Source organism: Petaurus breviceps, unplaced genomic scaffold (genome assembly GCF_028583685.1).
Source record: "Petaurus breviceps papuanus isolate PSGF00001 unplaced genomic scaffold, PetGlider_PUasm1.0 91041, whole genome shotgun sequence".
Taxonomy (NCBI): Eukaryota; Metazoa; Chordata; class Mammalia; order Diprotodontia; family Petauridae; genus Petaurus; species Petaurus breviceps.
The window spans coordinates 15,912,949-15,918,948 of NW_027187400.1; the positions used below are offsets into that span (position 1 = coordinate 15,912,949).

General features: G+C 47.0%; 1 protein-coding gene across 1 annotated transcript in view; it reads right to left on the bottom strand.

The window, feature by feature from the left end:
* The window catches only part of IGSF21 (immunoglobin superfamily member 21), a 400,074-nt gene that overhangs the window by 393,255 nt on the left and 819 nt on the right, over positions 1-6,000 (bottom strand). The window lies entirely within an intron of this gene.

The following is a 6,000-nucleotide window of genomic DNA, read 5'->3' on the forward strand; positions in this document are numbered from 1 at the left end:
CACACAGGCCACCAAGGGCCATGCAGATTTGATAATTATCCAACTAAATGAATTTCTATAGATGGCCAAATTGGAATACTTAAATACCAAGGCAAGTTCAGGGAACTGAATTATCCAGAATCGCCGAATAAGGAAATTTCAGAATTGGAAGAGACTGAGGAGGCTGACTATTCCGACCCAGACCCAAAAAAAAGAATCCCAATGCCAAGTTGGCCAACAAGCCTCTGCTTGAAGACCACAAGCATGTGGTCTTCTTCCATAAAGCCTTCTGGGATATCTGAAAAGATTAGTGTGCTCTCCCACCTCATATATTGCTAAAGAATTTTGTCTAAACTTCCCTTTCTGACTTTTATTCCCTCCCTCTTATTACACTCACAAAAGCAGCATGGTACAGTAGGTGGGGAAAAGAGTTTGTCTGGAATCAGAGGACGTGGATTTAAATACCAACTCAATTTCAAGTCATGTAATTTCTCTGAACCACAATTTCCTCATCTATAAAATGAAAGGATGAGACCAGGTCAGGGTTCCTTAACCCTTTTTCCATCACCTCGTTGGCAATCTAGTGAAGAATATGGGTTCTCAGAAAAATAAATGATCTATTGCCTACATTCATAATGGAAGCAAATGCTAAGTTTTGGTTAGAGTTTGGTGAAAATTAAAATGTAATCTTTTTCCCCAGCCAAACTGAAAGAACCTACCTATTGTGCTGTAAGAAATGAGGAGCAGACGAACTTCATAATAACCTGGAGAGACTTAATATTAACTGATGCAGAGTGAGGGAGCAGAACCAGGAGAACATTGTACACAATTACAGATACATTGTATCTGTGACAACTGACTTTGATAGACTGGGCTCTTCTCAGCAATGCAAGGCTATAACACAGCTCCAAAAGCCTCATGATGGAAAGGGCTATCCACTTCCAGAGAAAGAATTTCAGAGTCTGAATGCAGATCAAAGCAAACTACTTGCTCTCTCTCTCTTTTTTTGTTTCATTTTGTTCCTTCTTTCTCATTTTTCACTCCATTGGTTATAATCCTTCTTTACAACCTGACTAATGTTTAATATGAAGGTATCTGTAGAACCTATATTGGATTGCATGCCGCCATAGAGGGGGAGGAGGGAGGAGAGGGAGGGGGAGAAAATTTGGAACTCAAAAGCTTGTAGAACTGAATGTTGCAAGCTAAAAGTAAATAAATTGAGAAAAAATTATAAGAACCTCTAAAATCAGGGTCCCTGGGCCACAAAGTAAGAATCCCCAGATTTCTAAGATATCTTCCAACTTTAAATCTGTAACTTACGGACATCCTGCATGTTGTATGTCTCCATTACCATGTAAGCTTCTTGAGGGCAAGGATTGTTTCATTTTTGTTTTTTTTTTATTTCCACTGTCTAGCACATAGTAGGCATTTAATAAATATTTGTTGAATTACATTCAATATGTGGAGCCAATCCAAATCCTTTATTTATCTATTTATGACCTGCCTGCTTCCAAAAAGGATTTGTGGTAGAACTGGCTAATTGCCAAATCTCTATCACCAAGGGCTAGGGATGTGAATGAAATCAACTCCCATTATCATTTTCTTCCTCACTTAAGTGCTGTAATTGAAATACTTAAAGTGAAGTGGGGTGTGTGTTGGGGGAGATTGGGTGGAGATGTGGAAAATTACCTGGGCTTGCTAACTGCAGGGAGACAGGGTTGGATTGGAGTCAGGGACCTGGAATCCCAGATGTACCACTAACTATCAGTGTGACCTTGAACAAGTTACTTAGCCTTGAACTTTAAGTTTCTTCATCTCAAAAAAGGAGTTAGACTCTTAGTGTATTTTAGCTCTAATTCTTGTGATCAGAGAATGAACAAGTCTCCATTTTATTTTGGATTGTGAAGACATGCCCTTTGACATGATGGAAAACACCTAGGCCTAGAAGTCAAGACCTGAGATCCTCCTAATCTTAGCTTCATCAGATTAGTTATGTGACTGTCATTGCATCATAGTCTTGTCTTTGGACCTGCTTCTATATAGATATGACAGAAACATCAATACCTGGCCCAATCTATCTCAAAGGGGGCCTTTTGTGGATCAAATGAGATCAGATGTGGAAAGAGTTTTGGAAAGCAGCTAAGTCCGTTCTCAATGAGAGATTATAACTACCATTGTTTGCCAGGCTTATCATCTGTACCCAACAATGGAGTCAAATCCTACAAATGGGGATTCCTCTCTGTTTCTCTGTCTCTGTCTCTCTCTCTCTGTCTGTGTCTGTGTGTATGTGTTTGTGTGTGGGGGTGTGTGGGTGTAGGGATGGGCAGTTAAAGAAAGGGCAGGTTGTTTAGACTCAGGTAAGGACCCTTACTGGATGATCACTTAGCAGTTGGGGTTTGTTGGAGACAAAGAAGTATGAGCCTTTGTCATTACAAAACCTCAGAGAACATTAAAATCTAGATCTTTTGTAATGCAGAAAAGACCAGCATCTGGGTTCTAGTTCTGGTTCTGTAACTATGCCATTGGGCTTTTTGTGACCATTAGTTATTTCCCAGCCTCACTTTGCCCATATCTAAAATGGAGTTGGGGTGGGACTGGATAATGGTCTCTTTCCAGTTGTATAATCTTTTGAAATATGAGAAGGGGAGAATTTCATAGGAAAACTCATTCTGATGCTTTGGTGATGGTGGGGATTGTAAGAGTAAAAGTTTATGATTGTGAGAGTAGGTAGAATCCTCATGATGAAAGGGAAGGTTGTAGAGATCCATGTGATGGGGGAGAGGGGAATGGAGGATAGCAGGTGGTAGCTCTTTGTATCTCAAACTAAAGAGAGGTGGCCCCTGGGGTACACTCCAGTCCCTGCCCTCTGCACAGTTTCCATTCCCTTTCTCCCAGAAGCCATCAGCTTGGAGGAATAAATAAATAAATGAAGCTCACAGCATACACACACGAGACCCGCCCGAAGTCTCAGCATTGCAACTGACTCAACCCCAACTAAGCCAAGCAGAAAGAAGAGGATGTTCAAGAGAGAAACCAACTCCCCCTTGCCTCCCCCTAGGGACCCACTGCCACCCTGATGGAGGAAAGTTTGGTAGGACTGTTCCCCCACATATAGCCTCAGTTACTATCTCACCCTCCCACGACACCCCCAAATCAGGAGACAATGTCTTTTATTCTCACCTTTTAGTTGCCCTCTGGTGGGATGTGCCCAACAACCCTGCCCCGAGGGCAGGTACCAGCTACCACATCCACCCCCATCCACAGGGGCATATGTGGGCTACTCAGAGATGCCCTGCTCTATTTTTATATTTGACAAAGCTGAAAGGGAGTCTGGGATCCCTTTTAGGAATGAGTCTGTTCAGTCACAATCCAACTAAGATCCACACCTGTCTGTGGGCTCCCGGAGCTGGTGAAGGAAGACAGGGAGAAGGATTTCGCCGAGACAAAGGCCAAGCAGGCACCAGGGGAACTGGGCTTCTTCCCAGGCAAACCCCAGCAGGCATACCACTGCAAGGATCTTTGTCTCTTCCGGAGTCAAACTGAAGTGAACATGTCGATTGCAACATCTAGGGCACTAACCCCCTGTTCCCCATTTATGTTCATTCAAGTCAGATTCACTCCTCATCCTACATCAGAGGAAACAGGAATCAGCTGTAATGCACAACACAGGCATCATCCAGGTCTGGGTTAGGCAAGGATCAGCACCTAGGGGCCACCCCCTCTCAATGAATAGATGCCTCCCCAGACTGCCAACCCAAACAAGTTCTTCAGAATCCAGTTATATCTAGAAAGAGTGCCCTCCTCTGGTACAGAAGGTACCTCACATCTGGAAGGTTAGGAAACCCAGTCAGCCACAACTGGTCATCTCTCCCGTCCTACTCCAAAAACCTGGACTGCAGGAAGAAGGGAACTCTCCCCCACCCCCAAACAAACAAATAAAAACCTGCCAGCCACATTATCTCAGGCTCTAATGGAAGAGTAGGTAAGAACGATTTGTGATTCCTGCTGGGCTCCCGACTTATTCAAAGGAATGAGTAAGGGAGCAAACGAGATAGCTCAAAGTTTCCTGTTTCCAATCCTGCCTCTCCCAGCTCCCAGCCCTCACCCAGTGGGGATTAGGAGGGTGCGATCCCAGCAGAAGCTTGGCTCTTCCCCCAGCCCAAGCCTCTCCATCCCCGCCCCTTCCCAAAGCACAGCAGCCCACTCGAGAGAGGGAAAGGGAAAGGGGGGAGGAGCTAGGGACTGTGAATGGGAGTGCAGCCTAGCCCACATCGTCAGTGAACCGAAGCAGTCCCCATAGATAAGGGGTTGGGGTGGTGGTGAGGACGGTGATTCCTGATGGATTAACATTTTTCCTACCAAATTCCTTTTCGAGCTTCACTCTGTTACCAAGAGCTAGCTCTCCCTCCGTCCCAAATCAACCCTTTCAGATTCACTCCTGCCATGGGGGCAAGGTGGCACCATCTCCCCTCGTTTCCCCCAAATCCCCTATCGCAGTTGAAAGCTCGATGTTTTGAGTAGTTGCCTACAGGCTTAGTTCTTAGGTTCTCCCAGTGTGCTCCCAAAGACTGTTCTCCACCACCGTTTACCCCCTCCCCCCTCACAGACAGTCTGACAAAATGGGAAGGGCCTTCTCCACCTTAGTAAATAATAGGGTGGGGGCGGACTTTTAAGCCACTTTGAAAAATCTCCCCCTCTTTGACTTAGTGGGAAGGTAAAGTGTTGAGGTTTTAAGGTCCCTGCCCCTTCCGAGAAGGCTGCATGGGAGAGGCGGGAGAAGGGGAGCATTCGAACACCCTTCCCTTCGTATCTGGCAATCCTCAGAGGCTAGCCTGCTACTGTTGTGCAACTGCACTCCCCCCCCAAAGATAGGAGTGGGGGTAACACCCTGCTTTCTACAGCTACTTTCCAGTGTAAGCCTTTCGTCTTCCCTCCCCCCTAGCCCCCGCCCAATCTCTGCTCCAGCCGCAGCTGGCCTCTGGGCACTGAAAGTTGGCAGCCGTGGCGGCAGCAGCGGCGGCTGCCCAGGGAGCTCCGGAACGACCATTTCATGCCCCTACCTCCATCCCCAGACAGACCCCTCCATCCACTCTTCCCGCTTCGAGTTTCCCTATCCTGCCCAGAGGCCCTTTCAGGACCCTCGACGGTTTAGGGATAGAGCCAGGACGAGAGAAGATCCGAACGAGCTCAGAAACCTTTGAGGCTACCCGGGCAGCTGCACTGCCAGTGCCCACGATCCGCGGCAGCCAGGCAGGCAAGCAGGAGAGAGCCCTGGACTCTACGAAGCCAGCAGCCACGCCGGGACCTAGTCAGAGCCAGGATCGAGCTGAGGAGAGAGGACGAGCCCCAGTCGAATCTGCCGGCTCAGCCAGGAGCCCCAACAAGTCCTCCCAGAGGGGACACCGGCACATAATGCTTTATGCATACACACTCTGCCACAACACAACACGGCACAACAGAGCACACCCTCACACACCCCCTTCCAAACGCACACACTCCTGCACGCCCAGATTCACCCATCCTTCATTCTTCTGAATATACATTGGCAGTCCCCCGAGACACAAACACATACACACAACACACACACACACACACACACACACACACACACACACGAGATAATCCCGAAGTCAAGATTCAGACATTCTCACCCCTCCAACGCACCCCCCCCAATAGTCCAACAATCTACACTGATATTCATACAGAACCCCAATCATACTGATAAACACACACATACACACACACACACACACACACACACACACACCGGTATTACAAACTCCGGAACATCCATATATACACAGCCCCAGAATAACCCCATAGTAGCCACGCAAACACATACACGAAAATACACTGACTCACATGCACACTCACCTAAACACACACACACACACACACACACACACACACTCGCCCCCTGAATCCCTACGTTCCCATCTCTAGATAGAGACCCATCCAAATTCAGACATGCCCCGGCAAGAAGGTACACACACACACACACACACACACACACACACACGC